Raw genomic sequence first — 14,942 nt, forward strand, 5'->3', positions numbered from 1 at the left:
AGGTGAAATTGGTCAAAGATCCCTCCTCGTCTTTCAGCTCACGCCAGAGAGTGAAAGCCGGGTCATTGTTGATCCTTGACTGTCTTTTTATCCAGGTAGTCTCACTTTTTCTTTTTTGTCTCCTCAGACAAAACATTTGGTTATTTTTGTTGTTTTGCAGCTTTGGCAATTATAGCAGTAATTTTGCACATAGGCGTTTGCATCAACTTCTGCCTTTGTAACAAATGGGGAAAGGGGAAGTGACGTATGCCGTAAAGCAGACCTAGGCAAATTAAGGCCGTTGAGCTTTTCAATCTGGTGGGCCCACTGGACATTCCCAAATCATTTTTTTAGATCTTTAAGTTCATAGCTGTAGCTGCCATTATGATGTGCAGTGATGTTTTCTAGTCTTGAACTATACAAAGTATTTCTATGTTTGGCATCTGCGCTTTTGCATGATATACTAGTTACCACGGTAATCTAAGTCACAGCAGCTCAGACGAGGCACCAAGCAGTGTGGGTGGGGAGCGTTTCCACAGAGTTGTCAAACCTGGGTGAAGTCTTGTCTGGGTTTTGTCTAGGTTCAGGTTGTTTATTGCATTTCGCTTGATTGTAAAATATGTCGATCGAGAGGGGGTGTGACGTTCATTGTCAATATTCAGCGTTTTATCGTTCATAGTTAAGACATAGACTTCCTTTTATTTTTATTAAAATTTGAACTTTACAGTACAGATAAGAACAATATTTTGTTGCAATAGCTTGTTGTAGTGCAGGATAAAAGAGAAATAATGTGCAGATATAAATAAATAGATTACTGTACAGATAAATAAATTGCACTTTTGCACATGCATCCACGTTTATGGATGTATGTTATATTGTCTTTATATTCCAGCGAGTTAATCCGTTTTTGGGGGGAATTGAGGGGAATATTTTGATGCGTTCAAGAGCCTGATGGCTTGAGGGAAGAAGCTGTTACAGAACCTGGAGGTTCTGCTACGGAGGCTGCAGAACCTCTTTCTAGAGTCCAGCAGTGAAAACACTCTTTGGTGGGGGTGGGAGGAGTCTCTACAGATTTTCTGAGCCCTGGTCAGGCAGTGGCTTTTTGCGATTTCCTGGATAGGAGGAAAAGGAGTCCTGATGATCTTTTCCGCCGTCCTCACCACTCTCTGGAGAGACTTCCAGTCTGAGGCACTGCAGGCTCCAGTCCAGACAGAGATGCAGTTGGTCAGTAGGCTCTCTATAGTGCCTCTGTAGAATGTGGTGAGAATGGGGGGAGGGAGCTGTGCTCTTTTCATCTGACCAAAAAAGTGCATGCGCTGCTGAGCTCTTTTTACAAGAGCTCCGGTGTGTAGGGACCAGGTCATATTGTCAGTTATCTGCACCCCCAGGAACTTGGTGCTGCTTACGATCTCCACTGCTGTGCTGTTGACGAAGAGTGGAGTGTGGCAATTTACAATTAATATTGTAAATCCCACATTCCCTATTTTCATGTACATTCTGGGTGTGTCATTCAGTAAAAAAAATGTGTATTCTATTGCGTTTTTTAAGGCGGTCTGTCATGACGTTTTTAGCATTCAAACAGACATTATTGTAAGGTTTTGTATTAGTGTTCCTAAATATAGATATACCGGCACCCAGACACATGTTTTTCTCTAAATTTGGCCCTCGAGTCAAAATAATTGCCCTGGCCTGCTGTAGAGCAAGTCAGCACTTTCATAGTTTTTTGTGTGGCAGGGTTCCTGCCACCCTCCTCAAAGTTGCTTAGTGCCGATGAGAGCGATACAGACCCCCCCCAGGTCACGACAGAGGTGTCATGTAAGTCCATGTATCCTCCCAAGAGGCAAGAAATCTGCGTTCTAAGAACTCCGGCTTATTAGTGATTCCAGAGCCCAAAAAAAGTCTGCGGGCTATAGAGAGTTTTCTGTTCGGGCTCCAGTACTCTGGAATGCCCTCCCGGTAACAGTTAGACATGCTACCTCAGTAGAAGCATTTAATTCCCATCTTAAAAAAACTAATTTGTATAGTCTAGCCTTCAAATAGACCAGCCTTTTAGACCAGTTGATCTGCCATCTCTTTTCTGCTCTGCCCCCTTCTACACAAGAAGGGGGGCACAGATTAGGTGACCACAGATGATGCAATAGCTATTCAAAGTCGGGACCCAGGATGGACCACTCATCTGTGCATCAGTTGGGGACGTCTCTGCGCTGCTGACTTGTCCCCACCCAAGACGATCTCCGGTTAGCCCCACTATGGACTGGACTCTCACACTATTATGCTAGATCCACTATGGACTGGACTCTCACAGTATTATGCTAGATCCACTCAACGTCCATTGCACCGGTAACCCAGGGGGTGGGGGGGCCCCAAACATCTGCGGTCCTCTCCAAAGTTTCTCATTGTAATCCCATTGGGTTGAGTTTTTTCTTGCCCTGATGTGGGATCTGAGCCGAGGATATCGTTGTGACTTGTGCAGCCCTTTGAGAAACTTGTGATTTAGGGCCATATAAGTAAACTTTGATTGATTGATTGATTGATTGATTGATTGATTGATTGATTGATTGATTGACTGAAGAGTTATGAACATATGTTATGAAGGTTGAAAAGTTATTTAATTCTGCTTTAAAGTCCTAGTATCATCATAATACATTTGTAATATGCACTAGACCAATGTTTTTATGATACAAGAGTTGGGGAGATACAAAATACTTTAAAATATTAACCCTGTTGTTACTGTGCTTATTTTGAAAAAAATGCAAATATTGCAATATTCTGCAGTGTAAATAGTGAATAGTTGTTGAGCGCTGCAGAGAAGAAGCGAGCAATCCATCAAGGCAATGCAGCAAGTTATCGACCATCGTTTGATTAATGACAGCGGCTATCTCTGCTGCAATCACCTCTCATCTGCTGCTGATCTCGCTTTGCCATCTGTCTGCTCCACTTTCACATCACAACATCCAACATCCTGCGTCCTGCCCGCAACCTGCACAAGACTGCTGATCATCTGACCTGCCCTTGCTCCTCCGTGTAAAAATACTCCTATTTGTACGCGACATCATCATTCATAATCCCCACCGATAAATGTCCGTCTTAGGGAGAGGTTGAGCGGGATGAAGGATGAGCGGTGGGGGCTCATCTGGAGGCGTCCAAAAACTACTCAATCATCTTGTCCTAACACTTCCTTCATGGTGACCGGAAAATGGTCAATCACTGCTGCCATATGCATTTTAATAAGTTTATTTGCCATTGATTTTGTTAACATTATATTCAAGAGTAACTCCACTTTCAAGTTTGAGTCCCATTTGCTATTGCTTGGTTGTGCCTTTCCCATAAATTACTTTTTTCAGGCTTCTTATTGGCTAAACCATAATTATGGTTAGAGATTATAGCGCCAACTGTTGTAATCATAATTCCATATGCCGTTGATCTCCGATTTGTTTGTACTTCATCACGATTTTCCTCATAACCAATAACATAGCTTAAGATAATTCCGTCCCAAGGTGTCGACTTCATAAAACGTTTATTTCTATGTAACAATATTAACTGTAATGCAAATATTATTTGTAATTTATATTATTTGCAATATAAATTTGACCAAGGACAAAGTGGTAATATGTTTAAAAAAAATAAACCGAAAAAAATATTTTTATGAGACAGAAAGTCATACCGTTACGGAAACATTAAGAAAATAAACACCTTTTTTTTTTTTTTTTTTTTTTTTTTTAAGAGATTTTACTCTTTTGACTTATTTCATATGGTTGTTATTGGGACCAAAACAGTTATGATTACTATCACAATATTGTTAAATGTGCTCAAAAAGTACTTACACCCACACTGAAATCGTATAACTTGTTTTAATTAGTAGATAACAGACACATGATATAATACATAGAATCATTAAATATTATATATTGCATATTTTTGTTTTGTGAGTGTTTACATATGTTTAAAAAAAAAAAGATTTGAATCTGAAATCAACAGAAGCTCATATATCCAAATATATGAAAGTGAAAAAGAAAATCAACACATGTTCTGGTCCTGTCCCTGTCTGGAAAGCCTACTGGATTCATATTTTTAAAACATCTTGCAGATGCACTAAATTTTAAGTTGAGGCCTTGTGCAGAAGTGGCTATTTTTTTAATTCCACCAAACTATTTAAAAAATTAAGCAGACTTTTAGGGATAGTGTCGCCTTTGCATCATTAATAGCTGGTAAAAGGATTTTTTTGGAGTGGAAATCACAGTTTGCCTCCAAGGCCTCCCTTTGCCTTAAAGACCTCATGTTTTTCTTAGATTTAGAGAAAATTTAATATAATCTGAGGGGTACACCAAAACAATTTGACTTGACCTGGGGCTGTATGATTAGTTACATAGCTAAATTAAAAACACTATAGCATAAATGTGACATTCACTGTTGACAATTAACTTTTCCAATTACCTCAACTCTTTTGTTGTTGTTGTTTTTATTCAGTGACACTTCTCCGTATGTTTGTGATTTTTATTTTTGTTGTTACTTTTTTTCCTTTTAGTCAGTTCGTATGATTCTCTATCTGCTTGTGGTGAAGAGGAAGGCAGTACATTGCCACCCACTGTGACTGAAATGTAGGACGGGGGGTGGGAGGGGGTGTTATTATTTAACTTTTAGTATTTTCTGTTATGTTTTTTTTTTTTTCTTGTATTTTTTGGGGGGGGGGGGACAAAGGAGTGTCTGTTTTCTCAGTACCTGTATTATGTTTTCCCTATCAAATGAATAAATAATTATTATTAAAAAAAGAAAAAGAAAATAAATTATTAATTCTACATAATTACTATGGAGTGAATCATAATTATATTGTACCTGAAAAAAATAGACAAATGTATCTGTCAAAACTCAACATCAATTCTTGATTTTTCAGTTTTGAAGTATATTTTTTCACGTACAAAACGTTGCCCCTATTTTAGCTCCATATAAAATGTGACAATCTGTCACTTCATTTCTGTTTTGTGTTTATTTCCTATCAGTGCTCTTATTTTGGTTCAATTTCCTGCTTGTCTCCCTGAGTGCTGTTTCCCCTCACCTGCTGCTGATTGGCAGCCTTGCCACACCTGCTGTTAATAAGCAGGGTGCTATTTATGCCGGTGTCGCCTGTTCTTTAGGGCTCGAGGATTGATTTACTGCTTCCTTCTCTGTTTAAATATATTAAAATCCTCTTACCTGATCATCCCTCTCCTGGTTCCTGCATCTCGGGGTCACAACCACCGCAGCCATGCGAGTTCCTAACACAAAAAAGTGTAAATAATGACGTCTTTCAAGATTTGCTTAACTCTCGCATGAATTGTAGCGGCCCACTTGGATTAATGACACAAGATGCAGAGAGCTTCGACTGGTGCAACTTTAATTCTCTCCTCCTTTTCTCCTCACAATTTTGACACCGTGAAAACTATGACGATGGACAGAAAATACAAATGCCATCGTACCATAATTCCACAAACAATACATAAATCATGTTTACATTTTTAAACTTATAAACAATCGTTTTTAGTAAACTTAAATAATGAATTTTAACATACATTAAGCTTAATTACAAGTTACAGCTCTTATTTAAATACAAATAATGACATTTTCCCGTTTGTTTAAAATGAAATGAACCACTTGTATTTACAATAAATAAACCATTAGTCTCCTCCTACCTCCTTCCGCTTCCAAGGGCGCTAAGTTGGCTCAGCTTGTTAGCCTAGCTTCCACACACAGCTCATAGTGACTCTCCTTAAATGTGACATATAAACAACACAAACACGAGGCACAATAAAATAACCTTTCACAAATGTTCACACAGAATATGACAAACATATCTTAGTCAGCATGTTTACCAGTCCTGGAGTAACGTGAGTATGCTGTTGATGTCAGACGGAACGGCAGCAGGAAGTCAAGCATCAGCAATAAAGGAAGTAACAGAATAAGAGTGGGCTCTTCAAAATAAAGGCACAAAAAAAAAAAAACGTAACATGACTAGGGATGGGCGATACCACACTTTCAGGATTCGATACGATACCGATACTTTTTCTTGCATTTTCATCGATACCGATACCGATACCATTACTTTCTTATTGGCAATTTTTGTCAGTCAAAAATATTATTACTATTGTTATTATTTAAGACAACTCACAAGACAAATACAGACCATTTATACCACATTTATTATGGTCAATATATAACAAATGTAAAATTAAAATAAATAACAAATATGAAAAATAAATTAAATATAAACAAAAATATACACATTTTCACTTTTCTTATTTCTCAAAAAAAAAGTATTGGTAGAAAAAGCTTAAAAAAACAATTATTCATAACAATATTATGTTTCAAACCTCTTTGTGGAAGTAAACTTATAACACTTCTCTGAAGCAAAGTCAATAATTTCCTTATCACAATAAACTAGGATTTCCTTGTCCTATAAACCTGCATACGAAAGACAGTTCCCTGAGAAAATGAACTTGGAAAAATTATCTACAAAAATGTCTGACACCATCACACCTTTAGTGTACTCGAGATATGTCGTCACACGTTGCACTTTACTGAAGTCTCAGATTGCTGTTCAGGAAAAGTAACAACGCTGTCGGCTGGCTGTGTGTGTGTTGCACGTTGACGACGCTCATTCGCTGTCTCCTGTGACGTGACTGGGCCAGCTCTATACTCTGCCAGGTACAGGGGTGTCCTAGCACATAGTAAGTTAAGTAAGTAATCAAAAACATCTGAAAGTGATGCTTGCACCCCCCACACGCCGTTTTTTGGTTTATATCGATACTTTTTTCAGAAAAGTGATGCCAAATGAGTAGCGTGTGAGTATCGATATATCGATACCACAGGATCGATACGCACATCCCTAAACATGACAGAATTGCATTTTTCTCATGAACAAAATTTGCTGCCATTTACATGAATTACTTAGTTTTTGTACACATATGCATCCCTCTACATCAGGGGTGTCAAACTCATTTTAGATCGGGGGCCACATGGAGAAAAATCTACTCCCAAGTGGGCCGGACTGGTAAAATCACGGCACGATAACTTAAAAATAAAGACAACTTCAGATTGTTTTCTTTGTTTATAAATAGAACAAGCACATTCTAAAATTGTACAAATCATAATGTTTTGGGTTTTGTTTTTTTTTACAATTACCTGTTGCGGTTAATAGTATTTATACTTCATTTGTCGTTATTTATATTCTCTGAATAAATTATGTGATAATGTTCATCAGTCAACTCATTGGTGTTAATTTTCAATCTATCAGGATAAACATTTTTTATCAAAATCAAATTACACTGTTATTTATGTAATTTGATCATTTTCCTTGACTGACGTACTAATATCATGTGGTTTATTTTGTACATGTGTAGCATCATCTATAAAGATACAAAGACTTGCTATTGCGACATCCAGTGGACACATTTAGAACAGCTGTTTCTTTCATTCAAAAAATTTCAGGTTAATTTTTTTAATTAGCAAACTCATCCCGCGGGCCGGATAAAACCTGTTTACGGGCCTGATCCGGCCCTCGGGCCGTACGTTTGACACCCCTGCTCTACATGCAAGTCACACTCTACATGCATCATAGGAGCCAAGCAGGACGAAACAAACTCATTCCTGCCTTGAGTGAACTTTTTTTTATTGTTTATCCTAAACAAACTATCAAGGGCTCAGCTGCAGGAGAACATTTGAAACAAGGCCAGGAGCTCTACATGCAAACTTGCGAAGTCTAAGAGGCTAAAAGTTTGGACCGTCCTAATATAGATTTCACTCTGAGACTAGGTGGTAATTGCAAGAAGCAAAAGTGGTTGTTGTGTGTGAGAGGAGCAGACACCATCTGGCAGCTGTATTATTTATGAGCACAGGAAAGAATGAGAAGTCAGGTGAAAGTTAATAAAGGATGCAGGAAGAGAGGAAGGCAATTGTCCTCTCAGAGCGCAAACAACTTTGATTTACACTAATAACTTCATAAGGTATGCTATGATATCTCATAACGAGTTGCACAGGCTTTTGGGGGTACACGACTTGTTAGAAGCAACGAGTCATTATGCTATTTTAATGCTCTTCTCAGTCCCAAATGAAACCACTGAAACCATGCTTCCATTTTATATGTACAGAATACAGTACATACATTGTACTTGTTTTTTTTTAAAGATGAATGCTTGCTGCTGCCATAATAGTTATTATTATAATGATGTATGAAATCATAGTAAAACTTATATACTCAGCCGTCCATTGCCCTTAGGGGCGATAGACGATATTACAGGAGCAGCCGGCCTCCGTAGCCCCCACTCCCTACCCTCTGTTGCAAGTTTTGTTGATTATATGTGTCATGTCTTTGTGATCATGTTTTGTTTTAGTTATGTCCTGTTGGTTTTTGGACTCTTTTAGTTCCTGTTTACGCTCCCTTGTTTGGTCACCATGTCAACTTATTAGTTTCACCTGTTTCACGTTTTGGACTCACGCACCTGTCACTAACCATGTCACTATTATTTAAGCTTGTAGTCGGCCTGGCGACATTATCTGATGATACCCTCCACTACCCATGCTACCTGATGATACCCATGCTTCTCTTGATATCATAGTTCATGCTGTTCTTTCTTGTCACAGTAAGTGTTTTTTGTTTCACGTCCATAGTTTTGCCTTTGGGCTAGTCTTTGTTTTCATAGCCAAGTTTGTTCTCCGCCTTGTGCGCGCCTTTTGTTTGTACCCTATTGTTAGTACTTTATTAGAATTAAAATATGTCTTTACCTTCACGCCATGTCCAGTCTGGTTCGCTTGCATTCCGAGAAAGCAACCCATGCAGTAATTTACGTCACCATAGTCCACGTCCTGACACTATGTAACTTGTTCATGTATGCTATGGCTATGAGTTGTTTTCCCTTGGCCTCAGTCTGGACCCCGCCGTGGAGTCCAGCCTTTGACTGAATATTGTTTTTACTAGTTCGTGGCTTCACAACATCGTAGACTACATTTTTTATTTCCAAATATATTCTATGCATTTTTGGTCAAAATTAAGCATTTCAAGCAAAACAATGGCTATATGAACCAAAAAAATAATACTACAGTAGTATCGGCTACTAGATGAGACCGAAACTATCTGAACACACTCTTCAGTGTCGTGGCCACTGATTGGCTCAGCCTCAAGCAGCATCCAGTCCCGCCTTTCAAAGTGAAAAACGTATTTCGGTTTTCATGATCGAGCTATGAAAATGTTTGCTTTATAATTAATCATTCCTATTTTGTAAAAATTCACTTACCACTGTCAGGCCCGTAATCAATTAACGAGGGTTTAGTGTATACTATACATATTCTCCTGAGAATCGGTCTATCATTTGTGTCCTCTGTAATTGATGATTGTTTTTGGTCTACATCTTTAGTCAGAGTTCAATGTTTTTTTAAAATCAGTTTTAAAATGAAGAGTTGCATTCAGCTAATAGCTAACCTGCCTTGTAGTTTGTGGTTTACAGTCACATTTCTGTCCCATGTGGAATAACACTGTTAACAATGTATCTTGTATATAAAGGAAATAATGTAATGAATACATAATTGTTTATTGTGCCATATAAACTGTAAAACAAGAAAGTAATTTTAATATACTTACTCCACTCTCTATTTTGACCAAAAAAATCCCTCTTAGGTTGTTCAATTTGATTTTTGGGATTCATCTATATTTGTTATTTTATTTTGTCCATCAACTCATTTGTATGAATGCAACAAACAGATTTAGTTACTTGTAGTGTGCAAACCTTTGTTCATTTTCATTTTCTGGGGGTTAATAACCAGTGTTGGGACTAACGCGTTACTAAGTAACGTGTTACTGTAATGCCGTTAGTTTCGGCGGTAACTAGTAATCTAACGCGTTATTTTTTTATATACAGTAACTCAGTTACCGTTACTGCATGATGCGTTACTGCGTTATTTTATGTTATTTGTATGTAGTATCGGCTAGAAACTGAAGATCTGAGTGTGTTTTATTGGAGCGCTCCGGTGGAAAAGAAGAGGCGTGCTTTCCCCCACCCACAGAAAGCACGCCTCCCCGCAGGGGAGACGTTCCTCCAGAGCCGTACTTCGGGTCTAACAACCTTCACTTTACCCGGAAGAGGGTCTTTACAGCTGAGGGTGAATGACGAGCCCGGCGGTTTGTTGCAACTTTGTGACTTTATTGGACGCAGCCATCCGCCAAGCTAGAGAACCTGCACGTACTCACTGTCGCCGCTCCCTCACTTCTCTCGCCCACTCACTCACTGACGTCACTCACCTCACATGTTGTCATATTTTAAAGGGCCACACACACACACACATACGCTACTCTCATAACAACTAACATGACATCATGGTGAAGCCAGAAGTCGAGTGTCTTAACATTCTCACTACTTTTCTTTTGTCGAGCACAAAGAAAATAACATTTTAGTTAAATGTAAGTTGTGTCTTGGATCAAAGATCCTATCTACATAGAGTTAAAGTTAAAGTGCCATTATGTTGCAGCTATTTAAAATAGTTTTGTCACTTTTTTCTGGCCTGAAATAAATTGGCCCTTTGAAACATATCTTTGTCTGTGTGTGTTGTATGTAGAGCACATTGTTTGTGTGTTGTATGTAGACCACATTGTTTGTGTGTTGTATGTAGACCACATTGCTTTCTGAGTTCAGTGATGCAAATGCATGTCAAGTTGATCAACACATTGTATTATTCTTCAGTGCAATAACAGTACTGAAATGAAGGCTAAAAGGGCATTAATGGAGCCTTAAAAAAAGGGGGGAAAAAATAAGTAACTAAATACCGTATTTCCTTGAATTGGCGCCGGGAATATAGTATTCGCCTGCCTAGAATTACAGCCGGGTCAAACTCGTTTCGCAAAATAATTAGCGCATGCTTGGCACTTCCGCCGGGTCAAATATGAGTCATTAAATGACTCCCGCCTCCAGGTGGTAGAGGGCGCTAGTGATCCTTCTTGCGACTACCAGTACTGCAGGAGACAGGTACTGCAGAAGAAGACAACAAGCAGCAAGCATGCAGCAATTGTTTGCTTGCACTTTTAACATGGAGGATTACATATCTAAAATAAAACCGTTTTCTAAACTGGACTTTCAATCGAAGCAGGAGGTAATAATTAGAGGAATATCTCCAGAGACTTTTAAAATTGAAGAAAGATGAGAAAGACTGCCTTTGATCAGAAGCAGCTGCACATGGACCCATCTACAAGTAAAGGTAAGATCATAATAACGTTTTTTTTATTAAATGTGTTTTTAATGATAAGGTATGCGCCGGAGTGAGAAGAGGTTTTAAAATAATTAGAGCATGCTTGCTCATTCCGCATGGTTTTGGTAACCGCAGGAGTGAGAAGAGGTTTTAAATTAATTAGCGCCCCTGCGGCTATTCAAGGAAATACGGTAGTTACTTTTCACAGTAACGCATTACTTTTTTGGTGTAAGTAACTGAGTTAGTAACTGAGTTACTTTTGAAATAAAGTAACTAGTAATTGTAACTAGTTACTGGTTTTCAGTAACTAACCCAACACTGTTAATAACACATAAGCAGCATAAATGCTGGGATTCAGTCATAAAGTTCCCTGCATTTATTCATTGCGAAATTAGGAAAATCTTATGCTACGATATCTCATAATGAGTTGCACAGGCTTTTGGGGGTACAAGATTTGTTAGAAGCAAGTAGTCATTATGCTATTTTAATGCTCTTTTCAGTCCCTAATGAAACCATTGAAACCAACCATGAAGCTCCTCAGAAGACATGCTTCCATTTTATATATACAGTATACAGTACATACATTCTACTTTTTTTTTGAAAGATGAATGCTTGCTGCTGCCATAATAGTTATTATTATAATCACGTATGAAATCATAGCAAAACTAATATACTCAGCCCTTAGGGGCTACGGAGGCCGGCTGCTCCTGTATATCGTGTATCTCCCGCGATAGACGATATACAGGAGCAGCCGGCCTCCGTAGCCCCCACTTCCTCACTCCCTCCCCTCTGTTGCAAGTTTTGTTGATTCTATGTAACTTGTTTGTGTATGCTATGGCTATGAGTTTTTTTTCCTTGGCCTCAGACTGGACCCCATCCGGGGAGTCTAATATTTGTTTTACTCTCTCTCAACGTATTTGTATGAATGCAACAAATAGATTTAGTTTCTTGTAGTGTGCAAACCTTTCTTCATTTTCATTTTCTGGGGGTTAATAACCAGTGTTGGGACTAACGCGTTACAAAGTAAGACCGTAGTTGAGGGGCGCAGGGGAGACGTTCCTCCAGGGCCTATGTACTTCGAGGCTAACAACCTTCACTTTACCCGGAAGTGGGTCTTTACAGCTGAGGGTGAATGACAAGGCCGGCGGTTTGTTGCAACTTTGTGACTTTATTGGATGCAGCCATCCACCAAGCTAGAGCACCTGCATGCACTCACTGTTGCCGGTCTCTCACCTCTCTCGCCCACTCACTCACTGACGTCACTCACCTCACATGCTGTCATATCTTAAAGGGCCACACACACACACACACATACGCTACTCTCATAACAACTAACAAGACATCATGATGAAGCCAGAAGTCAAGTTTCTTAACATGGAGACATTCTCAATACTTTTCTTTTGTCGAGCACAAAGAAAATAACATTTTAGTTAAATGTAAGTTGTGTCTTGGATCAAAGATCCTATCTACTTAAAGTTCAAGTTAAAGTGCCATTATGTTGCAGCTATTTAAAATAGTTTTGTCAATTTTTTCTGGCCTGAAATAAATTGGCCCTTTGAAACATATCTTTGTCTTTGTGTGTTGTATGTAGACCACATTGCTTTCTGAGTTCAGTGATGCAAATGCATGTCAAGTTGATCAACAGATTGTATTATTCTCCAGTGCAATAACAGTACTGAAATGAAGGCTAAAAGGGCATTAATGGGAGCCTTAAAAAAAAAAGGGAAAAAAAAGAAGTAACTAAATAGTTACTTCTCACAGTAACGCATTACTTTTTGGTGTAAGTAACTGAGTTAGTAACTGAGTTACTTTTGAAATAAAGTAACTAGTAACTGTAACTAGTTACTGGTTTTCAGTAACTAACCCAACACTGTTAACACATAAGCAGCATAAATGCTGGGATTCAATCATAAAGTTCCCTGCATTTATTCATTGCGAAATTAGGAAAATCTTACGTTTGGAATGTATTCCATAGTTTTCATGCAGTACTGCAATTTATCGGAAAAAAATCCTCCCTGGTTGTGTTATTGTCTTTTATGGAGCCTGAGCAGACTGGAGTATTAGAATGCCAGTGACACATTCACCCAAACTTTGCATGTGTTTACATCAACCTTCCAGCATAAGGACTTGTTGGGCTGAGCAGGGGGATTGCAGTGAATTATGGGTATGTTAAAAGTGTCTCATACCCGCTTCTCGCCTGGCCGGGTCTGTGCTGAGTCCATGCATGTGCGTCACGCTCCACCTACGCAGCACTGCCACAGCGCCACCGCCGTGTCCTTCGCTGCCATGTGGCGCTGGTTCTGGCGGGTTCACACCGGGACTCCCAACTGAGAGAGAAAGTTCCCAGAACAAAGACTTGGAGCAGTGACCCAACATTCCACCACAGAAGAGCAAGTGTCATGGTCATTCATTTGAACAGCTCACATGCCCCTCCCCCACACATGTCCAGCTTCCACGCCAACTCCCACCTGTCCTGTTATTTCTTCTAGGTCATCCTTACTAGAAGCAACAGTTAAAGAATGGAGGGTGTCAAAGGTCGTAGAGCCCCTTTCTATGCAGCATACAGACTATAGTTAATGGCATCACTGTGAGTTTCTCAGAGATTCATTCTAACAGGCTCACAACGCATAATCTGCTTATCAGGTCTATAAATCTTGGCAGTCCAGTCTGGGTATTGTTTGGCATTGTGGTTCCTGCTCATGTGATTGTCTGAAATAGATCGGAAAAAGTTTGGCACACTCAACCGCTGTGACGTTTACATTTCGTTTGTTATAGACAGACATCTACCCAAAGACAGTGAAGTTGGCATATTGTGTAAATCGTAAATATAAACAAAATACAATGATTTACAAATCCTTTTCAACTTATATTCAATTGAATAGACTGCAAAGACAAGATACTTAAGGTTCGAACTGGTAAACGTTGTTATTTTTTGCAAATATTAGCTTATTTGGAATTTGATGCCTGCAACATGTTTGAAAAAAGCTGGCACAAGTGGCAAAAAAGACTGAGAAAGTTGATGAATGCTCATCAAACACTTACTTGGAACTTCCTACAGGTGAACAGGTGGGTGCCATGATTAGGTATAAAAGCAGCTTCCATGAAATGCTCAGTCATTCACAAACAAGAATGGGGCGAGGGTCACCACTTTGTGAACAAATGCGTGAGCAAATTGTCGAACAGTTTAAGAACAACATTTCTCAACGAGCTATTGCAAGGAATTTAGGGATGTCATCACCTACGGTCCGTAATATCATCAAAAGATTCAGAGAATCTGGAGAAATCACTGCACATAAGCGGCAAGGCTGAAAACCAACATTGAGTGCCCGTGACCTTCGATCCCTCAGGCAGTACTGCATCAAAAACCGACATCAGTATGTTAAGGATATCATCACATGGGCTCAGGAACACTTCAGAAAACCACTGTCAGTATATACAGTTTGTCGCTACGTCTGTAAGTGCAAGTTAAAATTCTACTATGCAAAAAGAAAGTCATTTATCAACAACACCCAGAAACACCGCCGGCTTCGCTGGGCCCGAGCTCATCTAAGATGGACTGATGCAAAGTACAAAAGTGTTCTGTGATCTGACGAGTCCACATTCCAAATAGTTTTTGGAGACTGTGGACGTCGTGTCCTCCGGGACAAAGAGGAAAAGAACCAATCGGACTGTTATAGGTGCAAAGTTCAAAATGGTTTGGGTTTTGTATAATTAGATAGCAGTATAGTGTACGACGTGGTGTTGATGTGTTGTGCATG

General features: G+C 39.2%; 1 long non-coding RNA gene across 2 annotated transcripts in view; it reads right to left on the minus strand.

Annotated features, from left to right (window-relative positions):
• Positions 1-5,887, minus strand: part of LOC133631987 (uncharacterized) — an 84,310-nt gene extending 78,423 nt beyond the window's left edge. For both annotated transcript variants that reach the window (XR_009821638.1, XR_009821637.1), the window contains exons 1-3: positions 5,826-5,887; positions 5,646-5,721; positions 5,170-5,231 (exon numbers count right to left, since the gene is read on the minus strand). This is a non-coding gene — a long non-coding RNA (uncharacterized LOC133631987). The remainder of the gene's footprint in view (positions 1-5,169; positions 5,232-5,645; positions 5,722-5,825) is intronic.
• Positions 5,888-14,942: the final 9,055 nt, after the last annotated feature.

This window comes from Entelurus aequoreus, linkage group LG17 (genome assembly GCF_033978785.1).
Source record: "Entelurus aequoreus isolate RoL-2023_Sb linkage group LG17, RoL_Eaeq_v1.1, whole genome shotgun sequence".
Classification (NCBI taxonomy): Eukaryota; Metazoa; Chordata; class Actinopteri; order Syngnathiformes; family Syngnathidae; genus Entelurus; species Entelurus aequoreus.